This window comes from Callithrix jacchus, chromosome 9 (genome assembly GCF_049354715.1).
Source record: "Callithrix jacchus isolate 240 chromosome 9, calJac240_pri, whole genome shotgun sequence".
Taxonomy (NCBI): Eukaryota; Metazoa; Chordata; class Mammalia; order Primates; family Cebidae; genus Callithrix; species Callithrix jacchus.
Genome location: NC_133510.1, coordinates 42,279,087 through 42,299,626, shown reverse-complemented (window position 1 = coordinate 42,299,626; position 20,540 = coordinate 42,279,087).

The following is a 20,540-nucleotide window of genomic DNA, read 5'->3' as shown; positions in this document are numbered from 1 at the left end:
TTATTTTTAATCAATCTAGCTAGTGGTCTGTCTATTTTGTTGATCTTTTCAAAAAACCAGCTCTTGGATTTATTATAAATCCCTTTCTTTAGTAAATTGTCCAGTCTTGGGTATGTCTTTATCAGCAACATGAAAATGGACTAATACAGTAAATTGGTATTAGGTCTGGGGCATAGCTGAAAAGATACTGTAAAATGTGGGAGCAACTTTGGAACTTGGTAACAGGCAGAGGCTGAAACATATTGCAGGTCTCAGAAGAAGATAGGAAAATGTGAGAAATTTGGAAACTTCCTAGAGACTTGTTGAATGGCTTTGACAAAAATGCTGATAGCGATATGAACAATAAGATCCAGGTTGAGGTGGTCTCTGATGAAGATGAGGAACTAGTTGAGAATTGGAGCAAAAGTGACTCTTGTTATGTTTTACCAAAGAGGCTGGCAGCATTTTGCCCCTGCCTTAGAGATTTCTGGAACTTTCAACTTGAGAGAGATGATTTAGGGTATCTGGCAGAATAAATTTCTAAGCAGCAAAGCATTCAAGAGGTGAGTTGGGTGCTGCTAAAGGCATTCAGTATTAAAAGAGAAACAGAGCATAAAAGTTTGGAAATTTTGTAGCCTGACAATGCCATAGAAAAGAAAATCCCATTTTCTGAGGAGAAATTCTAGCCGGCTACAGAAATTTGCATAAGTAGTGAGGAACCAGACGTCAATCACCAAGACAATGGGAAAAATGTCTCCAGGACATGTTAGAGATCTTTGTGGCAGCCCCTCGCATCAAAGGCCCCAAGATTAATGAGGAAAAATGATTTCAGGGGTCAGGACCAGTGTCCCTCTGCTGTGTGCAGTCTAGGGACTTTGTGCCCTGCATCACAGCTGCTGTAGCCATGACTAAAAGAGGTCAAGAGACAGTTTTGGCTGTAGCTTCAGAGGGTTCAAGCCCCAAGCCTTGGCAGCTTCCACACGGTGTTGAGCCTGCAAGTGCACAGAAGTTAAGAGTTGGGGTTTGGGAACCTCCACTTAGATTTCAGAAGGTATATGGAAATGCCTGGATGCCCAGGCAGGAGTTCGCTGCAGGGGCAGGTTCCTCATGGAGAACCTCTCCTAGGGCAATGCAGAAGGGAAATGTGGGGTTAAAGCCCCCACACAGTCCCTACTGGGGCACCACCTACTGGAGCTGTCAGAAAAGGGCCAATGTCCTCCAGACTCCAGAATGGTAGATCCACTGACAGCTTGCACTGTGCACCTGGAAAAGCTGCAGACACTCAATGCCAGCCCATGAAAGCAGTCAGGAGTGAGGTTGTACCCTGCAAGCCACAGGGGCGGAGCTGCCCCAAACCATGGGAGCACACCTCTTACCTGATTGTGTGACCTGATTGTGAGACATAGAGTCAAAAAGAGATCATTTTGGAACTTTAAGATTTGGCTTCCCTACTGAAGTTTTAATTTGCCCCTTTGTTTTGGCAAAGTTTTCCCTTTTGGAACAGCTGCATTTACCCAATACCTACACCCCCATTATATCTAAGAAGTAACTAACTTGCTTTTGTTTTACAGGCTCATAGGCAGAAGGGACTTGCCTTGTCTCAGATGAGACTTTGGACTGTGAACATTTGAGTTAATGCTGAAATGAGTTAAGACTTTGGGGGACTCTTGGGAAGGCCTGATTGGTTTTGAAATGTGAGGACATGAGATTTGGGAGGGACCAGTGGTAGAATAATATGGTTTGGCTGTGTCCCCACCCAAATCTTATCTTGAATTCTCACATGTTGTGGGATATACCCAGTGGGAAGTAATTGAATCATGGGGGCAGGCGTTTTCCATTCTGTTTTTGTAATACTAAATGAGTCTATGAGATCTGATGGTTTCAAAAAGAGGAGTTTCCCTCAACAAGCTCTCTTCTCATCTGCCATTGTGTGAGACATGCCTTTCACCTTCCACCATAATTGTGAGGCCTCCTCTGCTACATGGAACTGTAAGTCCAATAAAATTCTTTCCTTTATATATTGCCCAGTCTCAGGTGTATCTTTGTCAGCAGTGTGAAAATGGACTAATACAGTGGGCTTAAATAAATATTGTCTTAATCTCTGCCTTTCTCCTCACATGACATTCTGTGTGTGTGTGCATGTGTGTATGTGTGTCCATGTCCAAATTTATCCCCTTTATAAGGACACCAGTAGTAATGGATTATAGGTCCATTCTACTCCAGCATGACTCATCCACACTTATTAAATTTTCAATGACCCTGTTTCAAATAAGGTCACATTCTGAGGTGTTGGGAATTAGGACTTTAACATATGAATTTGGGGAGGAAAAAATTTAACCCATAAGATGGTTAAATCTTCCCACAGCTACCTTTTCCCTTACAAACAGAGAGAGTTTATGTTGCTTCTGTGACACTGAAGCATATATGGCAATGAGGTTTCAGTTCAGGAGTAAGATCCCCAGAAGTCATGAAGTTAAGAGAATATGAAATAAAAACAAAGATAGAGAGTAGGAGTATATTTTAACAAGCTCACCAAGAAGACAACCACAATGACTAAGAGAATCCATGCCGAAGAATGTTTACCACTTGCAGCTGCCTCCAAGGGGTCCACTCGCTGAGCTTTGAGTGCCTGACACACTACTGTGGAATGAATTTAGTAAACTAATGAACTACTGGGGCAATCTTATTTGATCTCTCAGGCTTATTTGCTTTAGTTGTTCATTTGCTCCATCATGACACAACACTGATATTTTTTGGCTTACATGATAATATGGTTTGACTCTGTCCCCACCCAAATTGCATGATGAATTTTAATCTCCAGTGTTAGGGGAGGGACCAGGTGGGAGATGACCGAATCTTGGGGTCAGATTTCCTGCTTGTTGTTTTTGTGATATTGAGTGAGTTTTCATGAATCTGGTTGTTTGGAAGTTTGTAGCACTTCCGGCACCTTTGCTCTCTCTCTCCTTCCAGTCGTGTGAAGATGTCCTTTCTTTCTCTTCACCTTCAACCATGATTATAAGTGTCCTGAGGCCTTCCCAGAAGCAGAAGACTATATAACCCATAGAACCATAAGCCAATTAAACCTTTTTAAAAAAATTAATTACCCATTCTCAGGTATGTCTTTATAGCAATATGAGAATAAACTAATACAGAAAATTGATACCAGAGAAGTGGGGCATTGCTATAAAAATACCTGAAAATGTGGAAGTAATTGTTGAACTGGGTAATAGCCAGAGGTTGGAACAGTTTGAAGGGCTCAGAAGAAGACAGGAAGATGAGGGAAAGTTCGGGACTTCCTAGAGATAATGTATTAAATACTTATGGATTTGTTTATCTTATGAAGAAGAAATACTGTGTTAATCAGTCTAGGGTATTTTAGTGATCAGCAGAGTTTATGTCTCTTTCCACTTTTATTTTCTCCTAAGCCCAGCTTTCAGGCTATTGTCCTTCTTCTTTTGCCAATAGATACAAAATAGCTGCTGTACCTCCAGGTCTTATGATCTCATTCCAGGTAGGAGAAGGAAGGAGGAAGTAGCAAAGGTCAGAAGGACAAAGGAAATAACAACCAAATTTTTATCTTTCTCAATCCCTCACCCAGCAAATTTCCAACTACATTTCATTAGGACTATATCCTATGACATTCATAGATTTGGTAGCTAAAAGCAAATACAAATACATTTTCAACTTCTATCACTGTCTTGAATTTTCTCTTGGACTTCTGAACTGTATATCTAGCTCTGCCTGAATATTCCAGAGGCAACTCCAGCACTGCAAATCTAACACAAACTGAATTCTCCTTCTAACCACATTGCTTCTTCATAGTTGTTCTCTGATGTAGTAAATATCTTAAGACAGAATTCTTGGTATGAGGCTCAAATTTTCTTTCCACAAACTATATTTAATTGCTAATCAAGCCATATATTCTGCCTCCTAAATATTGCTTGAAGTTTGTCTTTCTAATTCAAAATTTGTAAACTTAGTATTGGCTCCTGTAGACCTTGCTTAGAAAGTTGCAATAGCCTTCTGACTGGTCATTCTACTTTGAGACATAACTTCTTTCAATTTTACCTCAAACTTCTTAAGGAATGATCTTCTAAAACACAAATGGGATCAGGTGCTCCACCTCCACCTCTATACTCCATATCAAATATGTATACATATGTACATATAGTTTTTATAGGCTACTTTCAGTCTACAATTTTTTGCAATCTTTATGCATACCAAATGCTTCTGTGTCACTGTAAGTAGTTGACTAAAGGCATTGACTCAGTAAATTGTAAGCAGAAAATTACATTTATTCTTTATGACTATTTTCTTTTTATACCCATTCTACTGAGTTATTCTTAAATGCACTTAGATAAAATCTTGAGCTGACTCCATTTTTCCAGGCTATTCTTAAATTAACAAATATTCTCAAGTTTCAGATATTTAAAACTTCAATCCAATCTGTATAACAGTTTTAATCTTGAATTCAAATTTTAAAGCTCATTCTTTTTCCAGCAAGGAGTTTCATGATTATTGTCAGACCAACTCTACCTATATCACAAAGGATAAGTATTTACAGTTTTCTGATTCAGGATATGTTTCCTATGAATAGCCCTTTCAATGTGATTCTTGATCACTGAATCCCACTGTTCTACTAAATTATTTCTGTTAAAATTATCTCTCACCCCCAACTGGACCACTGGGGTAGGACCACTTTCAAGATGTAGGTTTTGTGTCTGTACTCCAAGGGATACACTTGCCTTTTCTTCAGGTATGTTGAAAGAGATATTCATTTCCACTGTAATTCTTTCCTCCCACTCTACACCTGGGTGCCTCTTCAGTCAGCTCTTTGCCTTTAAATATTTTTGTTTCAGTATAAAATAGAGTAAAGAAATGACAAATATATTGAAATGGCACACTAGAAAATATCTATTTAACACAGAGAGGTAGAAATAGAGAAATCAAAGAACAAAAAAGATATGACATATAGAAAAATAGTAAAATGCCAGACATTAGTTCTACCTGATCAAATAATTACATTAAATATAAGTAAATTAAATTCTCAAGTCAAAAGGCAGAGATCAGCAGAGGATTTAAAAAGTTCCAAATATATGCTGTCTATATGAGATACTTTTTATATTCAAAAATAAAATTAAGATGAAAGTACTATGATGAAAAATATGTGCCATGCAAACTGTGAACTTAAGGTAAATGGAGTAGCTATAAGACCAATATAGAAAAAAACAAACTTTAGAACAAAATTGTTACAAGAAACAAAGGTATTTTATAATGATAAAAGTTCTATACATTAAAAGAAATAACAATTATAAATACATATGTTTCTACAATAATGCCCCAAATTACACAAATCCAATACTTACAGAAATAGAGAAGAAAAGGATAATTCAATAATAATAGTTGGAGAATTTAGTACCCCCCAATTATTTTTGAGGTGGTCTCACTCTGTTACCCAGGCTGGGGTGCAATGGCATGATCTCAGCTCACTGCAACCTCCAATGTTCAGGTTCAAGCAATTCTCCTGCCTCAACCTCCTGCATAGCTGGGGTTATAGGTGCTCACCACCATACCTGGCTAGGTTTTTTTTTTTTTTTTTTTTTTGTATTTTTAGTAGACAGGGTTTCACCAGATTGGCCAGGCTGGTCTTGAACTCCTGACCTCAAGTGATCCACCTGCCTCAGCCTCTCAACTTTTTGGAATTTATAGGTGTGAACCACTGCACCTGGCCCTGTGCCCCATTTTTGATAATGGGTGGAAATAGACAAAGACCAATTAAGTAAATAGAATATTTAAACAACACCATAAAACAATTAAACCCAATAGATATCTATACAACATTACAACAAACAACAGAATACACTTTCTTCACAAGGTAATTTAATTTAAAAATGGGCAAAGGATCTGAAAAAATATTCCTCAAAAGAAGAAATACAAATGGACAAGAGGCATGTGAAAAGATACCTAAAATCATTATTCATTAAGGAGTGCAAGTCAAATCCACAATTAGGTAGCACTAGAATGGCTATAGTAAAAAAGGCAAGACAGCTACAAGTGTTGGTAAAAATATATAGAAATGAGAACCTTTATACACTTCTGGTAGGCATGTAAAATAGTTGAGTCACTTTGGAAAACCCTAGGCCTCAGGCTGATAAAGGGTATCGGAGGGGTGCTAGACACAAATTTCCAAAGAGGTAGAAAATAGGGTAACTCTCCAGTGCTAAAAAGAGCCAACAAAGTTTGGGAAAATAACATGAAAACTGAGAAGGTTGGAGAAGGGACAGTTATGGGCAAATGACTCTCTCTTCCTGAGAGATCACTGTATAGCACTGAACTCCAAAACTGTGGAGTTGCAAATAAGTTCATATACTTCATGTTTAGTTTTTCCACTTATCAGTTCTGGTGAGCATTTACCAGAAAGGAAATCCTCATGTACCCCAACATTTTTAGTTCTAAACTCTAGAGACACGAAAGATTACAACTTGCTTCTGAAGAATTAGTTGCAGGAACCTCTGCATTGCCCCTTTGTCAACAAAAGCCATTGGGTTGTCTGGCTGACTCCGTAAGGAGGAGAGGGGGTACTCTTCCCTTGTCTACAATGGCACTTTCAAGTCATTCATTCAACTAACTGGTGTCTTTTCATATAGACTGGAACTAAGTGATGAAGATTGATCATAAATTGAATGTGGCCAGAACCACTTTTTAGAATTTGACTGCACTTATTTTCTATTATTTTTAGCATTTTATTTCTATTATTTCTAGAATTTTTTTTTGAGACATAGTCTTGCTCTGTCACCCAGGCTGGAGTGTAGTGACACCATCTCTGCTCACTGCAGTCTCTGCCTCTTGGGTTCAAGCAATTCTGCCTCAGCCTCCTGCGTAGCTGGAACTACAGATGCATGTCACCACACTCAACTAATTTTTGTATTTTTACTAAAGATGGGGTTTCCCCGTGTTGTTGAGGCTGGTCTTGAACTCCCGACCTCATGATCTGCCTGCCTTGGCCTCCCAAAGTGCTGGGATTACAGGCATGAGCCACCACACCAGGCCTAGCTTTAGAATTTTAGAAAAAAAATCAAGATAGCAAAAAAAAAAAAAAAAAAAAAAAAGCATTAGGTTGTTTACTTCCACCTATCAAATGACTCACCTATTCTATCCATGATATTATTTTAGACAGAACATGAGCACATCTTTATTATTTTTAAACTTTTATTTGTTACAAGCATAATATATGATGACATCTTAGGAATTACCTTGTGTTAGTTAGATGCTGTTTACTCAGAGCACACTGCTTATTACCCTATTTAAGGAACTCCTTTCTCAGTCATTCTCAGTACTACATCTTCTAGTTTGTATCCTTTGAAGCAATTCAGAATATCTAAAATCAATCTTACTCATTTATTATCTGTTTACAGTGCTTCTATTCTCACTAGTATATGAATTTCATTAGGGTAAATAGACTTCATTGTCCTTTTCATTCTCATGTCCCAAATGCCTAAAACAATTTTTGGCACATAGTAAATACACAATAAATACTTCTTTAATACATAAATAAATAAGAATTGTAAAAACACATGGTCCAGTTTTATTACTTCATCTTGATCTTAAAGTTCTTTTTCCTTTGATGGAAGAGTTTTATATCTATTGCTAATTTCAAGGATGTTCCTTTTTTGTTGATTTCACTTATCCTCTAAGCATTTTTGTCCAATTTTATTGTCCATAGAATATTAGGATCTAAAGAGACATTTCAGTTCATCAAGGTCACCTGCCACATTTGAGGATCACCCAGCAAGCTACCAGGTAAGATTGAAAAGATTTTCATGAGGAAGTTTGAACTTGCCCAGAAACAGTTTTCATAGCCATCTAGGCAATGTTTTTTGGGAAGTCTGTAATTGTAAGAAAACACTGAAAACACTTGAGTCATGCTTTTGCTTTATGTATTGAATCATTTTCAGACTATTTACCTTTCAGATACCTCAGATATGACCACTCCTTTCCAGTTTTGCTATCTTCATCCTGCCTAGGTTACGGCAACAGCATCCTGTCTCCTTAAGTCCAGTTTTATTCTGCAATTCACATTGCACTTAGAATAAGCTTTCTGAAACAGAAATGTCATGTTGTTTTTCTTTTTTAAAAACACAAAATTCTCAAATATTTAGGTCTCACCCTAAAGTCCAGGTTTCTAAACATGGGCTGCAGGCATCTGCTTGACTTCGCCTGTGCCCTTTATAGCTTTATTTCAACCCACTCTCCTAGCCTTTTACTTCTTAAGAGACTATTGTGACTCACAATCAATCTCTTCTACTATCCTCTCTCCTCTTTCTCCCTCACTTCCTAACAGAAATATTATTTATAAATTAAATCATTTTCATAATTTTATTATTGACTTGCTTGTTACTAACATATACAGATACAATTGAGTTTATATTGATCACTGATAGTCTATCCTGCAACCCTGCTAACTAACTTATTATGATAGTTCAAGTAATAATTTTATAAATTACATAGTACTTTCTACATAGAAAAGCTTAACATTTGTGAAGATAGTGTAACAATTTTTCTTTCTAATCTCTACAAGAGGTCTTCAAAAAGTTTATGAAAATGTGTATTATGAAAAACTATGCATGGATTTTTTGTATGAAAATAAACTCATACTAACTTATAATAACATGTCTGAACAGGATTTAGTTTGAGGCATTAAGGAGGATAAGACATCACTTTGAAAACAGCCCTTATCTGAGTAACATGAATTCTGCTATAATTGTAGCAGGAACAAGCATCAAATTTATTGTGAAGCTTAAATGGAAGAATGGTGAAATTATTGATACTTTGTGGAAAGTTTATGGAAATAATGTCCCACCAAACTCAAAAGTTTATAAATAGATAACTTGTTAAGAAGGAAAAAAAAATTATGCTGACGATGAAGCCAGCAGTGGCAAACCATCCACATCAAGTTTTGAGGAAAAAAATTGTCTTGTTCAAGTCCTAATTGATGAGGACAAATGACTAACAGCAGAAACAATAACCAACACCACAGACATCTCAGTTGGTTGATCTTCCACAATTCTAACTGAGAAACTAAAGATGAAGAAACTTTCCACTCAATGCGTGCCAAAATTTTGTCCAAATGACTTGCAAACAAAGCAGAGATTTCAATGAAAATTTTTAACAAGTGGCACCAAGATCCTGAAGCATTTCTTTGAAGCATTATAACAGAATATGAACCATGGCTTTACCAGCACAATCTTGAAGACGAAGCCCAAACCAATGACTGCCAAGAGGTGGAGGTGAACCAGTCAAGAGCAAAGGTCATGGCAACAGTTTTTTGGAATTCTCAAGGCTTTTGTTTGTTGACTTTCTGGAGGGCTAAAGAATAATAACACCTGATTATAATAAGAGAGTGTTTTGAGGAGGCCAAAGCTTTAGCAGAACGCTGCCAAGGAAAACTTCACCAGAGGGTCCTCCATGAGGACAATGCTCTTGCTCATTCCTCTCATCAAACAAGGGCAATTTTGTGAGAATTTTGATGGGAAATCATTAGGCATCCACCTTAAAGTCATGATTTGGCTTTCATCTGGCTTTCTGTATTACATTATTAACTGAAGAAAAATAAGTGCCTTTTAAATATTTTTTTAAGATTAGTGTTTGTTTACTAATCTTAAAAAAATATTTAAAAGGCACTTATTTTTCTTCAGTTAATAATGTAATAAAGACAGCAATAACATGATTAAACTATCAGGACCCTGGGTTTCCTAGGAATGGACTAAATGGCTGATATCATTGCTGACAAAGAAGTCTTGAACTTGATGGAGCTTATGTTGCAAAATAAAGTTTATATATATATATAAATTTTATTTTTTTCCACCAACTTTTTGATGTTCCCTAATATGTCTTCAATATCTCCTTGCTTTGCTATCCTTGCTAGGACCTCCAGTTTGATGTCGATTAGAAGTGGTGACAGTGAACATCCTTGCTTATTCACAGGCATAGAGGAAAAACATTCAGACTTTCAACATTTTTTCAACATTTGATACCTTTTATCAAGTCAAAATGTTTCCCTCTGTATGAATTATCTATTGCTTCATAACAAATTTCCAAAAACATAGAACCTTAAAGCAAAACATATTTATTATCTGGAGAATGGCCAATGTGCTCTTGAAAAGAATATGTATCCTGCTGTTGTTGAGTGGAGTTTTCTATATATGTCAGATAGGTCAAATTGGTTGGTAGTCTCACTGGAGTCTCTCATCCTGTCTTCCCTGCTGGTTTTAAGAAAGCAAGTGTGCATATTGGGGAACTAAAGATAACCTTTGGCCAACAGTTCACAAGAAACTGAGCTCCCAATAAAAAACTGCAAGGAATTAAATTCTGCTAACAATTTAAGTGAGCTTGGAAGTAGGCTCACATGAGCCCCTTATGAGACTGCAACTGTGACCGACACGTGAACTGCAGTGTTGTGAGATCCTAAGCAGCGAACCCAGTTGGGACATGCCCAGATTATTGACCTACAAACATGAAATAGCACATGTGCAGGATATTCACAAAGCTCCTGGATCCCTCTTATGGTTATGGTTTGGGCTACTGCTTGCATAGTATATCTTCTTTTTTTTTTCACTTTGAACTTACTTGTATCTTTGAATCTGAAGTGCTTCTTCTGTAGGCAGCATATAATGTATCATTTGTTATTAGGTGTTACCCTGTATGCTTTTAACTGAAGTGTTTAGTTCATTTACATTTAAGTTCTTATATAATACATGTCTCACTTCTCTTTGGTTTCTCTGTCCCTTTCTTACTGCCTTTTCTTAGGTTAAACCAGCATTTTTTAGTGTAAAATTTTAATTCACATTTTTTATTCACCATATTTCTAGGGGGTTCTTGGCTCTAAGAAATGCAAAATAAATATTTAACTTATTGCAGTTTTATTATAATCAAATTCAGGTTAATATTGACTTGATTGTAGGAAATATAGCAGTGTTCTAAAGTTGCAAATTTCCATTCCCTGCCTAAGATCAAGCCTGCCTCCTCTGGTGGCAAAGCTGCAGGCTTTGAGGTCGGTTACAAGCTATTAAAATTACCTTTATCACCAACTAAATTGTAGGGGAGAAGTATGAACAACCCTGCAGTCCCACAGTAAATAGGCCACAGACCAACATATTTTTACCTGATATTCCAGGAATGTTTCAACAATAAATTACTCTGAGTTTATTGTCTGTCAATAATCAACAAGAAATGTTGGTTTTGCCAATTTTGTCCAGTTTGTTTTGGTTTTTGGTTTTGATTTTTATTGGTGAGGAAAAGATGACCAGTCTTATCACAGTATGAGAAACAGAAATCCCAGCTGCACTCTTTCTTTTCAGCCTTATTTTTGCTCATCTTTAGTCATAGCTGTCAAGTACTCACACTTATTATATAGAGGTGGGAAAAAACCAACTCCAGAAGTGGAGCTGCCACATACCCCCTACCCTAGGGCCTGAAGACTGGCATGCCTAGGGCCCACCACTGCAAGTAGATCTTCCCACTCTGGTGGAGGAAGCACTGCACATTCCACTCAAGGTCCTGAAGACTGGCTTACTCAGAGACCAATACCACTGGAAACCCTGCCCCCTGACAATCAGAGCTGCCACATACCCACACATACCTCTTCAGGGCCTAAGAACTGACCTCTCTGGTGGCTTCTAATGCCAAAAAAGCCATGCCTCAGCCTCAAAATATGCAACCTAGGCCACTAAGGCACTTGCAGACACCACTGACATTGCTTACAGCCAAAGAAATAAAATAAGACTACATGACTGCACCTACTCTAAACCAAAGTCAAAATACCCTACTCAACTAACACCCATCTACAGGGAAAAGTCTTTTCCTATGAAAGCTACTTTAGAAACTTTAAAAAGTGAGTGTTCCACCATATGTGCAGATATCAACATAGGGACACTAGAAATAGGAACACTTTTGCACTGCTGGTGGGAGTGTAAATTAGGTCAACCATTGTGGAAGACAGTGTGGTGATTCCTCAAGGATCTTGAAATAGAAATTCCATTTGATCCAACAATCCCATTACTTGGTATATATCCAAAGGATTATAAATCATTCTACTATAAGGACACATGCACACGAATGTTCAATGCAGCACTGTTTACAATAGCAAAGACCTGACCAACCCAAATGCCCATCAGTGATAGACTGGACAGGGAAAATGTGGCACCATGGAATATTATGCAGCCATCAAAAATGATGGGTTTGTGTCCTTTGTAGGGACATGGATGAACCTGGAGAACATCATTCTCAGCGAACTGACACAAGAACATAAAATGAAATAGTGTATGTTCTCACTCATAGGTGGGTATTGAACAATGAGAACACATGGACACAGGGAGGGGAGCACTACACATTGGGGTCAGCTGGGGGGAATAGGGGAGGTGGGGGGGTGGGGAGTTGGGGAGAGATAGCATGGGGAGAAATACCAGATATAGGTGAAGGGGAGGAAGGCAGCAAATCACACTGCCACGTGTGTACCTATGCAACTACCTTGCATGTTCTTCACATGTACCCCAAAACCTAAAATGCAATTAAAAAAAGAAAAAGAAAAGAAAGAGAAACATAACACCCCCTGTGTATCCCAATCATTATCCAGTACCAGATCCCAAAGAAAAAGATATCTATAAAATGTTTCAGAGAAAATACAAAATAATAAACTTAAGGAAACTCAGTGAGATATAGGAGAATACATGTAGATAATTCAATGAAGTCAAGAAAATAATTCAAATAAGAAATTCAATAGAGAGATATTTTAAAACAAAAAGAAATATTGGGAGTAAAAAATTCAATTAATGAAATAAAAAATACAATGGAAAATTTAAACCATAGACTAGATTAAGCAGCAGAAAGAATTTATGAATTTAAGTCAACTCTTTTGAAATAGTCAGAGGAAAGAAACAGAATTTAAAAAAGGAAGAAAGCCTACATCATTTATGTAACACCATTAAGTGAAAATATTTTTGCCTTCTAGTATTTATAAAATGAGAAGATATAGAAAAAGGCATAGAAAACCCATTTAATAAAATAGTTGCTTCAAACTTACCATGTCTTGGGAGACATAAGTGCATTCAGATCCAGGAAGCTGAAAGATTTCCAGGTAGATGTAACCCAAAAAGAACTTCTCTGAGCCACATTTTGGTCAAACTGTTAAAAATCAAAGACAACCAGAGAATTCTAAAAGCAGTAAGGCAAGCAACAAGTCACATATAAGAGAATTTTCTTAAGTGACTGTGCACAGAAACATTAAGCTAAATACCACATGTTCTCACTTATAAATCGGGGCTAAACATTGGGTACACATGGACATAAAAATGGGAGCAATAGGCACTGGGGACTACAAGATGTAAAGTGAAGTCCAACTGAAAGAAATAAAAAACATGAAACAGGATATGAAATGAAAATCATTCAGTGAAAGAGATAGCATAAATAAAAAACTATAACAACTTTTGATACACTTAGAGAAATGCTAAATTTACTGGTAAGTCTCAGCAACAGAATCAAACAAGCTGAAGAAAGAATTTCAGAGCTCAAAGACAAGGCTCTTGTGTTAATATGATCCATCAAAGACAAAGCAAAAAGAATTTTTAAAAAATGAACAAAGCCTCCAAAAGGTTTGGGGCTATGTTAAGCATCCAAACCTAAGAACAATTTGTGTCCCTGAGGAAGAGGAGAAATCTAAAAGTTTGGAAAACATATTTGAGGGAATAATCAAAAATTTTCCCAGCCTTGCTAGAGATGGAGGCATCCAAATACCAGGAGCTCAAAGAACACCTGGGAAATTCATCACAAAAAAGATTATAGCCTAGGCACATAGTCATCAGGTTATCTAAAGACAAGATGAAGGAAAAAATCTTAAGAGCTGTGAGGCAAAAGCATCAGGTAACCAATAAAGAAAAATCTATCAGATTAACAGCAGTTTTCTCAGCAAAAACCCTGCAAACTAGAAGGAATTGGGGTCCTATTTTTAGCTTCTTTGAACAAAACATTAATTAGCCAAGAATTTTGAATTCAGCAAAACTAAAATTAATTGCATGATGAAAAGATATGGTCCTTTCTAGGCAAACAAATATTGAGAGAATATGCCACTACCACATCAGCACTACAAGAACTGCTAAAAGGAGCCCAAAATCTTGAAACAAATCCTGAAAATACTCCAAAATGAAACCCTCTTAAAGCATAAATCTCACAGGACATACATAAAAATAACACAATTAAGAAAACCAAGCTATTCAGGCAACAAATAGCATGATGAATAGAATAGTCTCACATTTCAATACTAATCTTGAATGTAAATGACCTACATTTTCCACTTAAATGATATAGAATGGCAGAATGTATAAGAATTCACCAACCAAGTTTCTACTGTCTTCAGGGGATTCACCTAACACATAAAAATTCCCATAAACTTAAGGTAAAGTGGTGGGAAAAGATATTCCATGCAAATGGACACCAAAAGTGAGCAGAGCTAGCTATTCTTATATCAAATAAAACAAACTTTAAAGCAACAGCAGTTAAAAAAGACAAAGAGGGACATTATATAATGATAAAAGGACTAATCCAACAGAAAATTTTCACAATCCTAAATATATATGCACTAACACTGGTTCTCCCAAATTTATAAAACAATTGCTACTAGACCTAAGAAATAAGATTAAAACACAATAATAGTAGGGGACTTCAATATGCCACTGACAGCACTAGATAGGTCATCAAAACAGAAAGTCAATATAGAAACAATGGGCTTAAACTTTTCCCTACACCGGACTAAACAGATATTTACAGAACATTCAATTTGACAGCTGCAGAACATACATTCTATTCATCAGCACATAGAATATTCTCCAAGATAGACCATATAATAAGCTACAAAATAAGTCTCAGCAAACTTAAGAAAATCAAAATTTTGTCAAGTACTCTGTCAGACTACAGTGTAATAAAACTGAAAATCAACACCCTCAAAACCCTCAAAAACATGGAAATTAAATAAACTGCTCTTGAATGATCATTGGGTCAACCATGAAATCAAGATGGAAATTAAAAAGTTCTTTGAACTGAACAGTAATAATAACAACACCTATCATAACCTCTGGGATACAGCCACATGGTGCTAAGTGGAAAGTTCATAGCATTAAATACCTACATCAAAAAGTCTGAAGGAATACAAATAGACAATCTAAGGTCATACCTCATAGAACTGAAGAAACAAGAACAATCCAAACCCAAACCCAGCAAAAGAAAAGAAATAACGAAGATCAGAGCAGAACTAAATGAAAATGAAACCAACAACAACAACAACAACAAAGATAAATGAAACAAAAAACTGGTTCTTTGAAAAGATAAATAAAACCAATAGACCGTTAGTGAGATTAGCCAAGCAAAGAAGAGAGAAGATTCGAGTAAGCTCTATTAGAAATGAAAGTGGAGATGTTACTACTGATACCACAGAAATATGAAAGATTATTCAAAGCTGCTGTGAACACTTTTATGGGAATAAACTAGAAAACCTAGAAGAGATGGATAAATTCCTGGAAAGATACAACCATCTTAGATTAAACCACGAAGATTTAGAAACTCTGAAGAGACCAATAATAAGCATTGAGATTGAAATGGTAGTAAAAAAATTGCCAACACACAAAAAGTCCAGGACCAGATGGACTCACAGCTTAATTCTATCAGACATTCAAAGAAGAATGGTATCAATTCTGTTGACACTATTCCACAGGATAGACAATGAGAGAATCTTCCCTAAATCATACTATGAAACAGTATCACCCTAAAATCAAAATGAAGGAAGGACATACAAAAAAAAAAAAAAAAACAACTACAGACCAATATCACTGATGAACATAGATTCATAAATCCTCAACAAAATATTAGTTAACCAAATCTAACAGCATATCAAAAAGATAATCCACCATGATCAAGTGAATTTCATACCAGGGATGCAGGGATGGTTTAACATATACAAGTCAATAAATGTGATACACCACATAAACAGCACTAAAAACTAAAATCACGTGATTATCTCAATATTCACAAAAAATGCATTTCACAAAATCCAGCAACTCTTTATTATTAAAACCCTCAGCAAAAATGGCATACAAGAGACATAACTTAAGGTGATAAAAGTCATCTATGACAAATCCACCCAACATTACACTGAATGGGGAAAAGTTGAAAGTATTCCCTCTGAGAACTGGAAAAAAACAGGATGCCCACTTTTACCACTTCTATTCAACATAATACTGGAAGTTGTAACCAGAGCAATTAGAAAAGAGAAATAAATCAAGGGCATTCAAATTGGTAAAGAGGAAGTCAAACTGTCACTGTTTGCTGATCACATAATAGTATACCTAGAAAACCCTAAACACTCATCCAAAAAGCTCCTAGAACTGGTAAATTCAGTAAAGTTTCAGGATACAAAATTAATGTACACAAACATGTATCTTTGCTATACACCAACAGCAAACAAGCTGAGAATCAAATCAATAATTCAAACCATTTACAATAGCTGCGAAAAATATAAAATAAACAAAATACTTAAGAACATATCTAAAACAAGGTTAAGTGAAAGATCTCTGCAAGGAAAACTACAAAACACTGCTGAAAGAAATCAGACAACACAAATAAACGAAAACACATCCCATGCTCATGGATGGGTAAAATAGGTATAAAAATACAGTTATATAAATTACAGTTAGATAGAGGAAAAAGGTCTAGCATTCTGTAGCACCATAGAATGATTATAGTTAATAATTATTGTATATTTTCAAATAGCTTAGAAGAGAGGATTATGTTTCCAAAACAAGTAAATAATAAGTGTTTTATGTAATGGATATGCTAATTACTCTGATTTGATCATGACACATTGTATCCATGTATCAAAATATCACTCTGTACTCCATAAATATGCACAATTATTAACTAGCAATTTAAAATAAATGTTTATGAATTTATGAAATTAGATAAACCTATTTCCCAGTATACAAATTATATGCCTGATTTAGGGGAATAGAATTAATTTTTAAACCTATTGTATAGTGCTTATTTGCTGTAACTATATGACTAAATGATTAAGCTAATTAAATAATGAAGATTACTTCTTGGATCTCATGATATTTTTGACCTCATACACCCTTTTTTATGGTATATATTCAGTTGCTAATTAAGTTTAGAGTATATTTTCATTTCTAAATTTAAAATTAGGAAAAACAGAATAATTAATACGTTTGTCTAGATTATCATCAATAAAACTCATTAGCATTAAACATGAACGTCTATAGTCTTTTTACTCTTACCCAATAAGATGAGGCTGAACAAGATAGGAAATGATGCTCACAACATTTCATCAATAGTAATGAGAAAAGACTTTTATGTTTAAAAAAAAATCACTGAAACTATTTTACCAAAAGCAGTTAACTAAAGTTCTTACAATATCTTCATCTGAGAATTCAGTGGAGAAAGTGTGCTGCATGTTGAGAATTTATTATACATTTCCAGCAAATTCTTTGTGTAAGAAAAGGAAAAAAAATTAGGAAAAGAAAGCTTCAGCAACTTTAATACTATACATACGAATGAAGAAATACAATTTGTTAGATAAAATAATCTATACACATAAGCTGAAGCCTTTGCCAAGACTCCAAATTCACAAATTTTCTAAGAGTCAGCTGTGTGGGGCCGCTTGATCACAAGAGAGTTGAAATATGTGAGAATGCAAATTATGACTTATGACTTGAAAGGAATTCCAAAATGCTTTGCATCAAAGACATATAAAGCAAATGGAAGGATGGCCAGAAGTTGTGTTGGACTGAGTAAAGCACTGTATTCATTAATACACGTTGATAATATTATGTCGTTCAGGCTCCACCCTAAGCATGTGGGACGAACAGCACTTTGTGGTACACTTTCAGTGAGGGAAGAATTAGCAGTGACCTCCCACCTTCGGAAATTCTGCCTAGTGCCATGGGAGTGTTCTTGGCTTGCTTGGAGTAGGTAAAGACAAGGTAATCCAAGGCTGCTCTTAGCCTGCAAGCATTGCAGTTAGCAGTAATTACCTGGAAAGCCAGCAGAACCATAGAGTTTAAAGAAGCCTCCACAAATGACTAAGTTTTTCCTAGAGAATTTCTCAAGCACTGGAAAAAGGTAGTGTATTATATGTAAACATTGCTAAGGGTGTTTTTGTGTTAGAGTGAAGAGTGGCATGTTTCAGTGGTAGGGGCAGGAAGGCAACAGTTAGGGGACTGCAAGGCAAGACCCAAACAGGAATGAAATGATGAAAGAATGGCTTGTGCTGGCGAGCAAATATAGTTGATTGAGTGGAGTCTGGGAACGCTTAAGCAAAATCATGTAAATAGAACTCCCAAAAAAGTGTTTGGAAATAAAGAGCAAAGCGAGAGCCTCAGAGAAACATCCAGAAATTTCATGAGGGTATTAGGTTAAACCTCAAAAATAGATGTGAGAAAAGTGGAAATGCCAGAAGAATAAGATCAGCTCTAAAGAAAAAAAAATTACTGCTCAGTGATGGTGATGACCCTAAAGTTTAAGAGAGTCTTCTGACAACAGCTGCTCACCAGATGTCCCAAAGTAAATGGCAAATGATAGCATGTAACCTTCCCTCACCAAATGTGCCCCAGCCAAGGAACTCAGTCATAACTGTAATTCTCTGCAGAAGGCTCCCCAAACTTCAAGTTTCAGTGCCTCTAATCCTGCCAGGTTTTCATGGGGGAATTTGTTATTCGTCCTCGGAGAAGAGTTTCCTCAAAGATCAACAAACTCTATCCTCACAAATGTGACTCAGTCTGGGAATAGTGAAGAGAGCCAGGTCTCCCCAGGCTACATGTTATCTGCATTCCCAAGGGTGGCCTTGGACTTTCTCCCAGGGTTGTGCCAGTGGGTGGCCTCCATGTAACCTCTAGAGAAGAATTGGTTCTCACTGGAGGCAACTCTTGTTGGCAGTAGATTCCAACACGTTTCATTACTGGGTCACAATGATGGTGGCCCTTGTTGGTGTGGCCTCCCACTGGCAGTGGCAGCACATTTTCCTGTCAGCACCATTCCCAGATGATATGGTTTGGCTGTGCCCCTACCCAAATCTCTACTTGAATTGTATCTCTCAGAACTCCCCCGTGTTGTGGGAGGAACCCAGGGGGAGGTAGTTGAATCATAGGTGCAGGGCTTTCCCGTGCTATTCTTGTGATAGTGAAGAAGTCTCACAATAACTGATGGATTTAACAAGGGTTTCTGTGTTTGCTTCTCCCTCATTTTCTCTTGCCACCACCATGTAAAAAGTGCCTTTCACCTCCTGCCATATTTCTGAGGCCTCCCCAGTCATGTGGAACTGTAAGTCCAATTAAATCTCTTTTTCTTCCCAGTCTCAGGTATCTCTTAATGAGCAGTGTGTAAATGGACTAATACACCAGGGCCCACATTAGTTTTCTGAGTCTCTTGCTGACAGGTAGAGACAGTTGAATACTATCATCTTGGACTTCTGCCCATGGTTGATCCCGTTTTGGTAGAAATTACTCTGCACCAATCTGTAACTGAACTTGCTTAACAGCTTCTATAGATGCAATGAAGGACAAACCTAAGTAACACCACATCCCATCATTTACCTCACTTAAGGCTGTTTAAGCCTAGAGCCACTGATTCTGTCTTAGCTGAGGATGAGTGTGTGCTCTCACAGGGATGCTCCACTGGGAATAGAGACCCTCACTCCCCTAACTCAGTGTCCACACTTGCCCAAAGACTCTGAGCACATGTGGAGGAGGCAGCCAGATAGGAATTTTAATCCAGGCTATAACCCTTATTAAATGTGTTACTTCTTACTTAGCAAGCTAACTTATTAACAAATTTGGCTCATTCTCAGTTTCCTTACCTAACAAAAGTTTTTACTCATAAAGTGTCTCTCAGGATTAAACAAAATGTTACAATCAAATTTACAGTACCTAGTTTACTCTCTGCTTATATATTCCTTGTCTTAATAGAAAGACATAAACCCAAACAGATAAGAATTCATTGGCATCTTAATCCACATATTCCACAAGACTAGATATTTGTGGACAAAGCTGACACTGGGTTAGTGTAACTGGGAGAAGTCCTATCTTCTTGGTCTTGGGTCACGGGCAACTGCAACAAGGAGCTAGCTGGGATGTGACAGAAACAGAGGAGCCTGCAGTCTTGATCACTCCCACTTGACCATATCATCTGGGAGCCAAGGAAGCCAGGTCTGAGTCTTGACTTCATATAGTTTTTAAATCCCGAGTGAAGCCACTCAGGATTTAAGGGAGAAAAGGCAGCCTTCAGAAATGAGACCAAAGGGTATAGGTTACAAGGCCTGCAGGTGAGAGAGGGTGAGAACACCCTATGTCACATGGATGCAGAGAGAATAATGACTGCGGTAGTGTCTCCTTTCTAATTTTTTGTAGCGCCAATGTCTTCAGAATCCATCCTTCTTGTTAACAGAAGGGATCCTTAGCGAGGGGGGTGTTTGCTGAGGTAGCTAAGACATGCCTGAGTATGTCTGCTGA